Source organism: Maniola jurtina, chromosome 11 (genome assembly GCF_905333055.1).
Source record: "Maniola jurtina chromosome 11, ilManJurt1.1, whole genome shotgun sequence".
Lineage (NCBI taxonomy): Eukaryota > Metazoa > Arthropoda > Insecta > Lepidoptera > Nymphalidae > Maniola > Maniola jurtina.
Window position 1 is genome coordinate 12,587,225 of NC_060039.1, and position 17,826 is coordinate 12,605,050.

Sequence of the window (17,826 nt, forward strand, 5' to 3'; positions counted from 1 at the left end):
TTACTGTAGCCTTCACTTGTCGGGGGTGTTATAAATTTTTAATTTACGTCATGATCAATCCATCGCCGGCTTATTACAGACAACGGATCTCCTCTCAGTATGAGAAGGGTTTGGCCAAGCTCGACCAAGCTGGCCAAGTGCGGATTGGTAGACTTCACACACCTTTGAGAACATTATGGATAACACCATCCCCGTAACATTAAGAATTTAGCATCATTCTAGTAGATTTACTGGTAAAATATCTGTGATATAACTTTACCATGTCACGAGGTTACCATATTCATAAGAATACTTTCCGTGTCATAGAGCAGTCAAGAACAGAATATAAACCTACCATAAACCTACCTTCGGCAATAAAAGCCTACCACAACACAGGACTCATAAGTCGTTTTCATAGTCGTTTGAATCAAGGACAATTCAATAGTAAACCGCGGAATATCGCCAAAGATTCTAATCAGAGAACGCATTTACATGCAATCTAAAGCAGGGAAGCAAAAATAATGTTCGCAATTGCTTTAAACTATCTAAATTGAGCAACAATTCAGTTGGAGTATGCGATTTTACGGTAAACGAGTTTCATCAAACCTATAAAGGGTAGGGTTACTAGATGCCCGCGACTTTATTTACGTCGATGTATATTTTTAAAATCCTGTGTATATGATTCTTTGGGATGAAATGTACCCTACATCCTTCTCCAAGATGTAAGCCAGTTCTGTACCATATTTCATCAAAATCGGTTCAACGAATGGACTGTGAAAATGTAATACCCGCCTTCCACGGTGCTGATATTGCGGACATACGCGGACCAGCCCGCACTGACGCACCATTGGAAGCGTACCGTTCGTGGTAGCACAGACACATCGTTGTTGTCATTCGAGCCTTGTGCGCGGTGCGTGGCTGTCCGTGGTCGTCTGCCATGCGGGACAATCCGCAGAATCATGCACCGTGGGAAGTTAGTATAACAGAGAAAACCAAACACACTATTGGATAGGAAATTTCCAACTGTGCAAAGCATAATTCACGATTTTTTTTGCTGATATTATTAGAATTTTTTCAGTATTGGTCATGATTTAGTCAACAATTGTAATGGAGTTGGTATTACGAGTATTATTATTTTTACTACACGCAACAGTTAATTTAAACGTGTAGTCACCAAGTTTATTAAAATGTAACTTAAACAAATAGAGCTCAGGTAAAACAATGATAGCAACTGCACAGCTAACCAAATTAAACAATTTCTGATCGAAAATCCGATCATACAGCAAATGGGCAAATTGTCTGGCAGCTAAACGGTGTATTAGCGAACGTTAGAACCTTAGACTAGAACTCTGCCAAACTAGCTGTTCCACAGTTCGGTCTTATAGGATCACTTTGTTGTCTGTCCGTCCGTCCGTCCGTCGTATTTGTCTAGAAAACCTATAGGGTATTTCCCGTCGACCTAGAATCATGAAATTTGGCAGGTAGGTAGGTCTTATAGCACAAGTACAGGAATAAATCTGAAAACCGCGAATTTGTGGTTACATCATTTAAAAAAAAATGTGTTTCAATTTTCAATGTAAGATAACTTTACCAAATGGAGTATCATATGAAAGGGCTTTACCTGTACATTCTAAAATAGATTTTCATTTATTTTTATGTATAATAGATTTTGAGTTATAGTGCAAAATGTTGGAAAAAATACCCGAGTGCGGAACCCTCAGTGTGCGAGTTTGACTCGCGCTTGACCGTTTTTTTGCTAGAATCTCACAGTATCTACTCGTACGTTATAATTCCGTGACAAAACAGTATCAACTGTAAGCGAGCCATGCTGCATTGAGTCTACGAAATTGTGCAATCCCTTTGTGTCCAGTGTTTAACTTGAAGATAAAGACAGGGCCATTGTCTGCGTACGATGAACCTCGATTTATGAAAAGAATAACAGTGGACATTGATATACTGAACTTTGAGAATACAGCCGCTAGAAAATATATGAGCTTTTGAAATTACACTTAGGTTACCTTTATTTAATGTCATACTACAGGTCTTCCTTATGCTCGGGCCACATTAAGGTTAACGTCAATGCCTAACAACGCCAAAATTATTGGGATAATTTCGCCGATAATAATTAACGCGTTAAACTGTGTGACCACACTTGAACGGTTAAAATGCTAATTGGATTGGGGTTAAAATCGTCTAATGCCGAACGGCAATGTGAATGCCGTTGATCAAATTGATCGTGGCTACATTTAGGGGAAACAAGAAATTCCGTTGAAAAACGCGTTAATGGCCGTTAATGTATCCGCTACATTATGCGAATTTTTGGTTTTAGAAAACTAAAAACGGTCTTTATAATATTAATTAATGGGTTATGTAAGTTTAATTTCAGGTGATCTATTGTTTTTTTATAAGCACGCAAACAAATGAAATGAAAATTCACCGCAATGTGGATGTTTATCATACAACCATATCAATGCAAGACCAACAATGTAATAAAAGCTTACATTGTAACAAAAAATTACATTTATTACAAGGAAAAGTTATTTAAGCTACACTTCGCATATTTAAAAGTTTATAAATTAAGATAACGTTGATTTCTTGGAATCGTGGATCTACTTAATAGAAAACATCAAAAAGTAAGATCCCAAGTTTATAAGCCCAGCGATTTGAACTAAACTTTGATAGTCAGTCAGTTCATCATTTTAAAAGAGACTAGCTGATGCCCGCGACTTCGATCGCGTGGATGTAGGCTTTTTAAAAATCCGGTGGGAACTCTTTGATTTTCCGGGATAAAAAGTAGCCTATTTGCTTTTCCAGCGTGTAATCTATCTCCATTCTAAATTTCAGCCCAATCCGTCCAGTAGTTTTTGCGTGAAGGAGTAACAAACACACACACATATACACACAAACTTTCGCCTTTATAATATTAGTGTGATACTTTATTTGTGTGGTATTTAAGCATATCTAGCGGCTTCGATGAAGAATTTGGCCAGTATCAAGGGTTAAATTTTGAAAAAAAATTATGTAGGTATTTGTACTTATCATTGTTTTTCCAAATGAATGCTTACTAGATAGTCTATACGATTGTATGTTTGAAAAAACTTTAAAAATCTTTGAAACGTCTCCCAAGCTGAGTTTTCACAATGTATCTCAGGATTCGATAGATCTCTTCACGCTCCGTTACACCAATTTCCTTGGTCAGCCTTTATGGGTCTTCCTACATTTGTTCAAGGAAATGCAACTTTGTGGACGAATACGATTTATAATAATTTATCTTGGTGACTGTTGGATATTTACTTCTTTTTAAAATACGGTATTTGTATATGTCAAAAATAAATTATTTCTCAGTGATTATTGAATAGAGGGTTTTCCAAAATACGTAAAACTCACGACCTCTGCTAGTTTTAAGTGTACTTACCATTTTAAATTATCGATTAAACGAGAACAGCACGTCAATTCATTGTGACGTCACATACCAGTATAATATCATAGACGCTCGCATACTATAAAAATATGATACTCATTTTGACTAGTTTTCAAACACCGGATTATGGCTCAACGGGTTGCAAAGCTGAAGTGGCAATGGGCAGAGCATATAGCCCGAAAACCCGATAGACTCTGTTGGGGGACCCAAGGTGTAAGAAAGCGAGAAAAAAAACACAGCATTTGAAGACACTCCACTAGTTCGACAAATGACATCAATCGAGTCGCAGGGAGCCGCTGGATTCAGGCGGTGCAAGACCTTGGCGTTTGGAAGTCCCTATCAGTTAATTTATTTATTTATTTATTTATTTATGTACCGCCCACAGAGTTACACATTTAGATTAAATACATGTTGTTCCTTAAATTCTAGGGCTCTTATGCAACTCCACTTACGGGCAGTCACAGCATACATTAACATAAACATAAGTCGTACAGTAAAATATAAAATATAATATAATTGCTAACCTAAGGAATATGAAAAATAATAATAATAATGATGATGAAGTTTCTGTTTTGTTGGTTTTAAAGACTATTATTAATCAGCTCCGAATAACTAGCGGATAGGTGTGGATAGTCCCTAAGAGGTCCGATCGAGTCGCATTGTATTTGGGTCAGCGTCCCGTACCCGGATCACGTCCGTCTATTTGTTCCGATGTATTGCCCTGGATGCGCACACCTGGCCCCGGTTATTGCTTACGTTCAAGCAACGAGCGCCCTTGCGTTTAAGGGGAGATGATATGAGTAATGTTATCCTCTGCCGAGGTAATTGACCACTTGGCCAAAACTCATAATCATTAAAAAAACATTAGCCATGCTAATCATACGTGTGTTCCCCTTTCTCCTAATTAGCGATAAGCTTGTGCAAGGAGTAGGTATAACAATAGTGCAATGGGTGGGGTTCGAATCGCCGGCCTTTCGAAATTCAATCCGCTCCTCAACCGTTAAGCTATTGAGACTCTAATTGCTCAAAGCACGTGCGCTTTTGCCTGGAATTGATCCTCCCCGAAAAGGAGTCAGAATTTTTGACCACTAGACTATCATCGCTCTACTATGCTGATAGAGATGGCTCCAAGCAATAAGGCCGCCTTTGCACACATATGTTTTTTCTGTTTTCTTCTTTCTGTGTTGTGTTCCTTTACATGTGTTTTTGTGTGCAATAAAGTGGTCTATCTATCTATCTATGCTCTACTTTATCACCGTATAGGATTTTCCCCTAGCATTCAATGCTAAAAGACTTTATTTATGTCCACTCCTAGCCGTAAAGCTGGATTCTTACGTCCAAAAACATTCGGGGGTGCATAATATTTGTCTTGGCCTTACGTTTAGATGGTACGTGTACGTGATTTCGATTTATCCAAAAGGATAGAAGCGATTTGTTTGATAAGCGGCTCTATTGATTTTCGTCGACGTATTCGTAGCATCTGGAGATGTTTGGGTATGTTACGTTGAATGTGTTTTCAGTTTTTAACCCCCGACCCAAAAAGAGCGGTGTTATAAGTTTGACGAGTGTATCTGTGTATCTGTCTGTAGTATCATAGCTCCTAAACTAATGAACCGATTTTTATTTAGTGTTTTTTTGTTTGAAAGGTGGTTTGATCGAGTTCTTAGCTATAATCTAAGAAATTCAGTTCAGCCGTTTGAAAGTTATCAGCTCTTTTCTAGTTACTGTAACCTTCACTTGTCGGGGGTGTTATAAATTATTAATTTACACTTGTTCAATTGATGTTTTTATTAGCTGTATCCCGCGCGTGGATTTAATTTTGAAAAAATCCCGTAGGAATTTCATAAAATCTTGTAATATTTTCAAATTTCTTATTTGTTTTGAGACGGAAATCGCACAAAATGAACTTTTGGTTTTTTTAGAATTCTCATTGATTAATATCAAAGGGTATTCAAGTCTACTATAGTATAGTATAGTATAGTATAGTATAGTAGACCTATACTAATTGATTCAGCTAGCTGCAGTAGGTGAATTAAATTAAGTTTCCAAATAATATAGAAATGTTGGAGGAAAATATACCTACTAACATCCCATCCCACCTGTATACATTTTTCGGTTTGAGGTTGGTGAAAAGCCATTTACTTTTTTCAAGTCAATAACCCTGCCACCGCTCGCAGACTAACCAATCTCCAGCATGATGGATATGCCCAGTTGCGTCGGCCATTCTTGACAGATGCAATATTTTACATCTTCCTTTTGCCTGTCAGCCTCCCGCACCGTGCGATATGATTTATATGTAGTTTGGATTGATACGTCTGGGGGTGGTGAAATCGGGAATGGCAAGGCTTGTGTTCAATATTTTTCACATTTTTAAAAATATGAGCCGGAAAAAAAATCAAAATAGATAAAGTCAATCAATCCGTTTTTGTTACTAGATGATTTTGGCGTTAGACGATTTTAATCCTAATTCAATTGGCATTACATCGTAACCGTTCAAGTGTGGCCACTCAGTTTCGCGTCAATGCCCAACAACGCCACAATTATCGTGATAATTATGGCGTTGTTGGGCATTGACGTTAACCTTAATGTGGCCCGAGCATTATGATTATAACTGATTATCATATCAGCCTCCAGTCAGCTCACGTATGCTCGATAAGTACATTATTGGAATCGCATCATGAATGTTAATTCGGCGCACTAGATGTACCTACCGATTCTCTATTTGAAGATAATATGCTAGATATAATAATACAAAATATTGTGGTCTACATTACACTACATACTAACCAGAATAGGCACGGTATAGCGCTGTCATCTTAGGGACCGCCTTGGATTTGATTCTCGGCAGGAGTAATTTTCTTTATAATTGCAGATCTACCTGGTTCTCTTGTGAACGCTGTGGTCTTATAAGTGGGAGGTTTCAGGTTTGATTCTTGATAGGGGTAATTCGGGAAGTCATAATTTACATTGTAACTAGTCTGGTCTGATGCCACCATCCATCCTACAGCCATGACTAGTTACTTTACCGGCAAAGAGTGTGGCAAAGCCTCTAGCGTTCCGATTAAAGGTATGAGCTTAAACTGACATACCCATTTATCAAGTAGGTACCTACCTAACTCTGCTTCCATCTTTGAAACCATAGTCACTTACTATAGTTGACGTACTATAGTTGGTTTAGAAAATAACGTTTATTTATAAACTGTGCGACACATCAGTAGTTTAACTTCAAGATAGATTATACCGGCGTGGCCTCCATTGCTTAGTCATTTAAGCTAGAATTAAGTATAGAAGCTAAATCTGTTTAAGTATAAATAATACAAAATGTAATCAACATTCCATCGCATACAAATCAGAAAGGGCACGGTATAAATGCGTCATTTAACTTTATCTGAAAAACGATGGAAAAACGGTATAAAAAAGCCGATAAGAGGCGAAACCTTTCCCCGGATACATTTGAAATTATTCGCCTGACAGACGCAGCTGCGTTCCTTCGAACGAACCGGAGCTTTTAAATAGAAACATACTTCTTTACGCTAATCTCGAAATGTCCCCAATACGGGGGCGACGATACGGCGTACAGCCAAGTATCTGTTTAAGGAAAAGTAACCAACAAAAATATATCAAAAATGGAACTGACATAATATTTTTACGGGAGAGTCAATTCAAATTGTTTTCATGCTCCAAACAACATATATATTCTAAAGGTGTGTACTGACCACATTTGTACAAATGTAATGAAACCATTCGAAATTCGATTACATTACAAAATTTAAAAACCCCCGACACAAAAACCTCTGTAAGAAAACTAGAAAAGAGCTGATAACTTTCAAACGGCTGAACCGATTTGCTTCGATTATAGCTAATAACACTCTCGATCAAGCCACCTTTCAAACAAAAAAAAAACTAAATTAAAATCGGTTTATTCGTTTAGGAACTACGATGCCACAGACGGATACACACGTCAAACTTATAATACCCCTATTTTTGGGTCGGGGGTTGAAAACTTAAAGAAAGGATAAGTGCAAACCTTTCACATCTATCAACTCTACATTCGTGTAAAGATATAGATGACACGGGAGGGAAATCCAAAGAATTTACATAATGTAATCAGACAGCGAGAACCGATGATTTGAGCCACTTGCCCCGCCTTGTTACAGCGGATCAGGGGATTTTAATTTTGTTAAAAACTCTGCCGGAATCTATATCGAGATCTCTCTGAGGTCTTTGATTGATAGTCGGCCTATCGGAAAAAGTTTTTTTCGATTTCACTTTTGAGAAGAATTTTTGACCCCTTGTGTTCTTTTCGAAACACTTGATAATTTTTACTGACATCAAAAATAAGGCAAGTTTCGCAATTCAACTGTATGATTTTTATGTAAATTTTATTTTATAAATTAATCCCAGCGCAAGCTGCGCGAGTATTTTGACCACCAAGAGAGCGTAGCTGGCCGAGTTTTTCTTTGATAGCTCTTGATGCTGCGATCAGCTAGTGAAGAGAGAGTCCCTGATCAGCAGTCATTAGAGTCAGCGATTAACTATTAATATATTTATTTCTTTTATCGACACGGAATCATAATTGATTCTACGTTATTTGAGCGAGAAAATACCCGATAGTTAGTCGCATCGTCGGCGATGGGACAACTGCTTTACTTTTAAGTTTATTATTTTAAGCCGTTGTTTTTAACCCCCGACCCAAAAAGAGGGGTGTTTTAAGTTTGACGTGTGTATCTGTCTGTGACATCGTAGCTCCTAAACTAATGAACCGATTTTAATTTAGTTTTTGTTTGAAAGGTGGCTTGATCGAGAGTGTTCTTAGCTATAATCCAAGAAAATCGGTTCAGTCGTTTGAAAGTTATCAGCTCTTTTCTAGTTACTGTTACCTTCACTTATCGGGGGTGTTTTAAATTTTTAATTTACACTTGTAAGCTGTTGTTTTTGACACATTTATATTCTCAAATAGTTATAATGACTTGAAGCCAAGCTGGAAGCACTTCACCTATATTAATTGTACTGAATATAGACAGTAGACACAGGTCTCGTAATTAAAACCCTCCCCCACCCGAAGCAGTAATAAACCAAGACGTTTTGTTTCGGCGATCCCCTAACCAGATCGTTTTGTATTCATAGAATGAAAGAAAGTTATACCAGGTGCGTAGGCGTAGCGGGCACCGCCTTCCCTTTAAAAAATTCGAGCATTTTTATATTACTGTTCGGTTATGGCCACTGGAATCGCGATTTTTAGAAAAAATCAGGTATGTCCTATCCTTTTAATCTATGTAATATATCTGTTATTATTTTTCATAGGACTTTTCGGAACTATAATTTATTAATTTATTATAATAGGCATGATTGTTAAGTTTGGCTTTTTTTTTAAAGAGTATTAGCCATGTTAAATGACTAATATTCCCCTTTCCTCTCCAACTAAGCGTCAGGCTTGTGCTAGGAGTAGGTACGACAATAGTGCAACGGGCGGGGTTTGAACCGTCGACCTTTCGGTTTTCAATCCACTCCTTTACCGGTTGAGCTATTGAGGCTCTGAAATAGGTACTTATTATAGATTACGTAGGCATTCGAAGTAGGTACTGATGATCGTTATGAAATATTTACATTTTCCGCTGAGTTTGATCAACATGACAACAAGCGCATAATACCTATTCCTAGGGTATTAAATTAGATATTGTCACTAACGAGTAAATTATTGTGACTAGGTATATACTGGTTCCGTGGCCGCACACCAAACTTATTGCTCATTTTATCTTAGGATATACTTTTGTTACTAGAAACAGAAAGGTTTTAATGCCTCCGTCCCTGTGTCTCCGTTATTAAGCCTTAAAAGCGACAATAAGACCGTTTTGGCCGAAACGCTTTGCTGATGGAATTTTTAATTATTTTTCTTCTTGACGGCCCATTGAGACGCCGGGATGAATATTAATTTATTTTTTATACCTTTTATATTAATATTAATGTGGAATATTTCGCCTTGTGATATTAAATGGAATATTTAAAGGATAATAGCCATATCTCTTAAAGAATATTAGCCTGGAGATGTGACTAATATTCCTCTTTCGTCTCAAACTATTTAAAGCTTGTTCTATGTAACATTACTTAACAATTACCTAATGTTACAAAAGTAAACCATAGTAGGTATACACTATAGCAGTGCAACCAAATTTAATTTTCTCGAAAAGGGCGAAGTTATGGCATGTTCTGTCAACGTTAATTACCTACTGTAACCAACGCACCGGCAAGCAGTCCCCGGCTCGGCTGGAAGTAGCGTGTTAGCGGGACACACAGACACACATAAATCTACTCGTACATTCGCACGATTTATGCGCTGAGTTTTTGGTTAAGACTAGATGAGACACTCTTACTTTGCTAATAAGGAAGTACAGTTGGTTACAAAAAAACCATAGACTAGTTAAAATAAAGTGATAAGTTTTAAGCATGTTAATTCATTAAAAAATATAGCACCGCCTAAAGATTTGTTATTTACGATATTATTGTTAACAGGGCTCTTTCCGTCACTCGCTTCATACAATCGTAGTTCCAATTTCATTTAAATATTAAGCAACCAAAGTCCATGAAATTTTGCAGACATATTCTAGAAACTAATATCTGTGTCTGTGGTGTTTTAGATTTTTCTAAAAATATGTAGTTTTAAAATTACAGGGGCTCAAAGATTTGTATGTAAATTTTTAAGACCGCGTAACTTTGAAACCGAATATTTTGACAGAAATCTGGAAAACCACAGACATAGATATTAGTTTCTAGAATATGTCTGCAAAATTTCATGGACTTTGGTTGCTTAATATTCAAATGAAATTGGAACTACGTTTGTATGAAGCGAGTGACGGAGAGACCCCTCTTAAGACTGATAAGTCTAATTCTTCTAGCAGTTTAATGTCACTTGCTTTAACTTGGTTGATGATTTTAAAGTTTAATCAAATATTCTACGCTATGTTCTATAATTTCCTCGCTACATTGCTATAAACTTCAAAGTTCCACCGTTATGGTGGAACTACAAAACCATATGCAATAAAAACTCGATAACAACTAATAAACCTAAGCCATTACACTTCAAGATGGCCGCATAAATATTTATGTGCACAATTATACTTCTGTTGGTACAACTCGCGGCGAAACTTCTAACTCAGTCGAAATATTGCTGCCGTAATCAAATAAAATAGTGTTCTGTTATATTAATTATACCGGGACACGATATTAAGTGGCGGGATACTTGCGGGATTCCGAAGAAATTCGATTTAAGAGAAGTTTCCCTAGCGCACTCCCCCACGCTCTCCATATAAACGTAATTTGGATCTCATTTAAATGAACGTCCACTACCTCGCAAGCGTCTTACTACCGCAACTTGAAGATGGTGACGGTGAGAATAATACAACCTTTTCATTCGCATTCATAAATTTGTATGTATGTATCACACTAATATTATAAAGGCGAAAGTTTGTATGTGTGTGTGTGTGTGTGTGTGTGTGTGTGTGTGTGTGTGTGTGTGTGTGTGTGTGTGTGTGTGTGTGGTTGTGTGTGTGTGTGTGTATGTTTGTTACTCCTTCACGCAAAAACTACCGGACAGATTTGGCTGAAATTTAGAATGGAGATAGATAATATCCTGGATTAGCACATTGGCTGCTTTTTATCACGGAAAATCAAAGAGTTCCCACGGGATTTCGAAAAACCTAAATCCACGCGGGCGAAGTCGCGGGCATCGGCTAGTATTGTATATCTTTTCCCGTGTACACATTTACATTTTTACAGGAATCTGGTAAACCAAAGACACAGATATTGATTTCTAGAGCATGCCTACATTTGTTGAGTAATGGTTAACTACATTAAGTATGGAGCGCGCACTGAATAAACTCCTCTTAAAACGCTCCAGATAAGGCGGGTTAGTCTTGGATTCGTGAGACTATAGTTAATATTAATTATTCATTGGATATTAGTTTGGTTTATAGTGTAGATATTTTGATATTGCCTTGTTTTGGAATTGCATCTGATCATGCACTCTCTTTGAGAGTCAACTCTGAAAGCTGTGATAACGTGGTTAGGACGTCCGCCTCCTAACGTGAGGTCGGGGGTTCGATCCCGGGCACGCACCTCTATCTTTTCGGAGTTACGTGCGTTTTGAGTTATTAAATATACCTTGCTTTAACGGTGAAGGAAACATCGTGAGGAACCCTGCATGCCTGAAAGTTCTCCATAATGTTCTCAAAGGTGTGTAAAGATTAGCAATCTACACTTGGTCAGCGTGGTTGATTATGGCCCAAACCTTTCTTATTCTGAGAGCAAACCCGTGCTCAGCAGTGAGTCGAGTCGGCAACAGGCTAATGATGATGATGACTGCAATTCATCTGTTTTTATAATAACGCGCCATACCCGATGACAAGTTTCACGCTCATTTACCACTTCTATGCCTACCTATACTAAATTCTCTACCTAATACAACTAATATGCGTACGTGCCTAGTAAGCTCTGTCAATCCGCACTTGGCCACCGATAGACTAAAGCCCTTCTCACTCTGAGAGGAGAACTGTGCTCTGCAGAGTTGGCGATGGGTTGATCATGATCAAGCCTTAAATTAATAAAAAAATACGTTCCTTGTTTTATCAAAGTTTCATCTTGGAATAGCAACTTTCTTGCTTTTTTTCTATCATTCGTTTTTGTGAAAAGGCTACCCAATCAGCAATTTACATAACGTAATATTTATGTAAATTCTAATGTGAATTATCACGATAGATTGACTTCTACCCCTGCATGAGGTATTTATGGCATTTCAGTGGGCGCGGGTAATGTAGTAAAACGAAAAACGACTTTAATGTCTCCTTTTGTAAACCATGCGCAGCATCTTCCTAATGTTCCTTACAAATAAAAGTTATATCTTTTAGCTTAAGAGAGAGAGAGAGAGACGCTTTTGGGTAAGACAGCCGTCTTGGGATATCGGGAACATGCTCTTTTATCTTGATGAAATGATGTCTATGACTACTACTATACTATACTATCCGCGTGGACTTAGTTTTTTAAAAATCCTGTAAGACCTGTTTTCCGAGACCAAAAATAGTCCTCCCCTAGGATAGAAGTGGACTTAGGTATTTAAAAATCCCGAGTGAACTGTTTTCCGAGATCGAAAATAGTCCTCCCCTAAAAAGCTATATCTACACTTTTCGTCAAAATCGGTTAAACGGATGAACTATGAAAAGCTAGCAGACAAACAGACAGATAGACACGCTTTCGCATTTATAATATTAGTATATGGAAGTATGACTTAAGGATAAGGATTAAGGATACCCTCTTTTAGAATTAGAACACTAGCAAAAATTTTGCACCATTATTATACTACTTGACCACAATCCAATACTTACGACCATTTACCTTTCACTTGTAGTTTTAGTGATTTAGTGTTTCTCAAACCCGCAATGTATAGTGTGCAAAACTTAGAGTCAATGCCCTACCTATAATGCGGCATTGACCCGCCACACATGTGCCTATAGCGTCAATCAGAGGTTTGCAATACATTGCGAACTTTTAAAAAATATAGTTTTTTTTATGGTATCACTCAGTGACAAGAAATTATCAGTACTGCGCCACCTGCAGGTTCAGCTTTCTTCATTTTTGCTAGACTGTAGCATTAGAAAAAATACTATTTGAAAATTAATATCCCGTTTAGCAAACAAGCTCTCCGCAACGCTCTACATCTCCCCTGACATGTTCTCATCAAGATTAGTAAATAACAGCATCCCGGGTGCATGCCGAGTGCATGCCGTGCAAATAGTGCAACTGTAATGCGAATGCAAATGTAACTTCGTTGCTGTGTTGTTTGAATCCTCGCTGATTAATCTAGAAAGCCGTTTCATGGTTAATGAATATTCAGGTTTCAATAGGTACCTACTTATATACTATATCTGATACAAGTTATGTAGGTATATGGGACGTAATTAAAGTATAATGAAAAGGCTGATTTTTCTATAGCCAAATAAACTTTAATTTTTTTTAAAGAATATTATCATGACTAACATTCCCCTTTCCCCTCCAACTAAGCGTAAAGCTTGTGCTACAATGTACGACAATAGTGCAACGGGTGGGGTTTGGACCCGCCGACCTTTCGGATTTCAGTCCGCTCCTATAACCGTTGAGCTATTGAGGCTTTATTTGAGGAATAAATCTGACGGTTTGACAGATTTCCATTGCAAAACTACCAAAGTTATCCCTAATATAAAGATTAAAATTGTCAAAATCATCCCTAAGAAAAGTTTTGGGTAGAGACACCTCAATTTTCTATTTCAATATTAATAAAACTTTTTTTCTACTTAGATACCTAGTGTATCTGCTGTTACAAGTTTTTAAATCTAAAAAAAGAAAGGCTGAAGCGGAAAGCATCAGCACAATCAACTTCAAGAATTGATTGTTACTCCGGCTCTTCAAGTACTAATAGCGGTTCTTAATAGTCCGCCTCGTCGATCGACGCTCCAGCTTTAAGAAATGTCCAATAACGAAGTAGTATTCTAATTGCAGCCAACTGTGCTGAAATGGGATTGTATTCAGGGACCTACATTAAGAGGTTTCGTTGCCCGCGGCGAGAGTGGAGTAAATAGTCTAAGACCCAGTTAGAAATTTTGAGGATGTGCTTGATAAAAATTGAAAGTAAGCAAACTAGTCTATTTTTTATGGTTGAATTAAAAGGTAAACAAGTCGTTTCTGGCTTAATGTGTAAGTGTTATGGTGTATCGGAAGTTCTTGTCGTGAGCAAACAATGAAACCGAGGTAGGAGTGAAAATCATCATCATCAAATCATCAAACTTAACAATGTTTAAAACGCGAGAAATTTTCTTTGATTACTTAACCTTTTAAAAGCCACTGAAGAAAAAACAGATCCATGGTGAGCTCACAATTTTTGAAAAATAAATAAACAGTTCAACTATCGCTCAATAACTTGCTAGTATAACAACGTAATGACATGAAATAGTTGTTGTAAATTTTAAGCATGCCTGGCAACTCTCCGAGCAGAATGCCCTGCCATTTTATTTTTGGCCTCAATGTGATATATTTAAATATAATTCAGATTCTATCATTTACTTTTATTGATTACAAAAAATTTAATTTTAAAATATCTTAGCTCGCAATCCTGACAGTTTCTAATTTGCTATGCTCAACTTAGCGAAGATACTCTTTATCTTATTAGAAACTTTCATTCAGTTTTTTCAAGCACCTACGTAAAATTTCCTATGGGCTCTCGGGTCAAAATACACAAAAAGTGAAATAAGTAAACCACGCCAGCATCTTGAGCGTAATTTCCCTCATGGTTGGTGATTTCTTACGCTGTGGCCTAAAATGGAGCAACAATAAGAAAAATGGAAGCACAAAATTACATACGCCTTATTTATACAGGTTTATTTCTTTTCTGCCTTATATTTTTTACTCCTACATAAAGAGTTCTCATGTTCTTAATAAAAAGCAAAAAATGGGAGTAAAGAATTTATACAGCAATTTTTTCTGTTAGCTTTGTATAACACACGTAGGTACAATAGCATTTTTGATATTAATTTTTTTTTAGTTTGTTCAAGTAAACTTAATTTTATTCATACAAAGTCAATTCTTAGTAAAAACTATTAATGGAAAAAATCGAAATAAAATAAAAAATTAAAACCCAGGATTTTAACAATATTTTTGAAGTTCAAACTCCATTTTCTGCTTTTTTCGCGTAATTACCTATTCCTTTATTGTGAGAAAAATCCATCATTGTCCATGGATACCACTGGTCAGATGGAAGCGTAGATTTTAGGATAAGCTTTATGCTTTGTTGAAGGAGAAAAGTTAATAATTTACTTTACAAAGATTGCATCATTTATCGATTAACCGCTTGATCCTATAACTTATACAGCACTTTTATTTACGAGTACAGAGTTTCATTTGTCACCAATCGTCTCGAAGCAACGACAGCAAAATAGCTTATTAAATGCCACTGGAAAATTCAAGATGCTAAAATGTTCTAGTATTTTTTTGCTCTATTTTCATGCCATTTTCTTTAAAAGCGTAATAAGCTACTGAGTATTTCACCTTTTGCTGAATGGCTTTTTATTGACATATTATATTATATCATTCACTACAAGTACCTACACAAGTAGGTAAATATTGCAACTACATTTCTCACAGTGTTAATAGTGAAACTTATCAGAGTTTCACTATTGACACTGTGAATAATTCACATCAGTGAATGCCAAAATAAGTGAGACAGGTAAAAATAATAAGTATGACAGGCGCCGCGCCGTATGTTACATCACATTGGATTGAAAATTGGTTTTCAGTAGTTCAAATTTAATAGAGCAAGAGGGTTATTTTTTTTTCTCTCTCGTCTGGCTTTACAAAGATTAGCCAATGTCAAGTTTGTAGTTATTTGTAACAAGTTAGTTAAACTATACAAGTATGGACCCCGTCTGTGCCGGCGCTCGCTGACATACGCCCGGCACCCCCTTAGAGCGCTTTCCAGTCCGTTTTAACAAAAAAAAACACTCCAAAAAGGCAGAGCACGCCCACCAGCTAACACCAACACAGACGAAGTCCAGGAGGGTATGTCTATCCTTACATATAACGTCAGATTATTGTTCATAAATTAAGCATGAATCAATTAAATCGACAACATAGCTTCACTACAGCATGAGTAAATTGCAACAACTCATACTCAAGAAACTCATGTGAATGTGTTTGGATCAAAACTGATTAACGAGCGTTTTTTCAGTAGTGCAAGTTGTGAATCTATTTTATCGACATCTCGCTTCACTTCAAGTAAGAGTAAATAGCAACATCCCAAGTGCATTTCGCACAGTGCAAATAGTGAAACTCTAATGTGAATGCAAATGTACCTACTCTCATGGCAGCGCGTTGTTTGGATCACATCTGATTAAACTTGAATGCTTTCATCTAAGCCGTTGAGAGCTCTTTTAGGTAGTCTACTTAACTTTTAAAACCTATGAATAATATTATTGTGAGTGAATTTGCGAGCAAACGCGACTCATACGCATCTAATAAGTGTGTTTAGGTAAATAAAAGAGGCAATCTTTTCAAAATAATGTTATAATGTTATATTTTATTTTATCCATACTAATATTATAAATGCGCAAGTGCATCTGTCTGTATATCTGTCTGTCTGTCTGCTACCTTTTCACGGTCCAACAGTTTAACCGATTCTGACGAAATTTGGTACAGAGTAGCTTATATCCCGGGGACGGACATAGGCTACTTTTTATCCCGGAAAATAAAACAGTTCCCACGGGATCTTTAAAAGCCTAAATCCACGTATTTCAAGGCGTCATCATTTGTAATTTATCTTTTCGTGGTTTATATTATGTGTTGGATCAACTAATAAAACTAATTCTATTCTACTTTTCATCAAAATAGGTAATACAGATGGGCTGTGAAAAACAAGCAGACATACAGACAACTTTCGCATTTTTTATATTATTAGGCCTTGTATTAGGCATGATCGATTTTCCTAGAGAATATCATGAAATATATTAGGAAGAAAACTGTCGATTTTAATTTGAAATAATTATAACCAAGTTTTAGTTTATCACAAGATAATGGTAGTTTGTTCGAATAAATATAACTTGAAAGAAAAAGAAATTCAGAGAGAACATACCTCTTACCGCCATTCGTTACGGCTTATAGTATAATAGGTTTACCTTAATCTTGATTAACTTTCAGGATAATCGCTGCAAATCGAGGCTGCGCCGGCAGGCTGCTCGTCTAGTTTATTGTTCACAATTATTCAAGTGTAGAGAAAAGCCCTACTTTGAATTACCTGTCATTTTAGGCTGGGACCACAAAAATACTTATAATAAAACTGTAACTGGACGATTTTAACGTTTAAAGTATCGTAAGTGATTTCCAGTATTTAAGTATAGGGTGTTACGACTATACCCATATATTTAGTCGATGTAAGCCCGACTAGTTTTTAACCCATTCGGGGTCCTACGAGTATTTCATAGGGACTCAGGTCTCTGCGCGTTGCGGTTAGTTAGTTAGTAGTTGATACGTTTAGTCGTAACAACCTAGGACGATTTCTGTATGTCTAAATAATATACTTATGAAAGGAAAAGGTGACTGACTGACTGATTGACTGACTGATCTTCAACGAACAACTCAAAAGATTTTGAAGAAAGGTGAGATAGTTTGTAGTCCTTCTCCGGGAGGAGCCCTACGTTTAGGACCATACTTTTTGTCCCAGAAAATCAAAGAGTTCCCATGGGATTTTTAAAAAACCACGTGAAAAAACGTGGATATCCACGTGGACGAAGTCGCGTACATCAGCTAACGAGGCTATAAAACACACGGCTATGGCACGCGTCGTGTATGCTTTAGGCTTTAAAATAGGTATCTGTGTATACAGTATTTGCATTAAAGTTGTATGTTTATGGCTC

General features: G+C 36.9%; 1 protein-coding gene across 2 annotated transcripts in view; it reads left to right on the top strand.

Moving 5' to 3' along the window:
* Positions 1–17,826, top strand: part of LOC123869436 (kinesin-like protein CG14535) — a 460,509-nt gene that overhangs the window by 337,963 nt on the left and 104,720 nt on the right. The window lies entirely within an intron of this gene.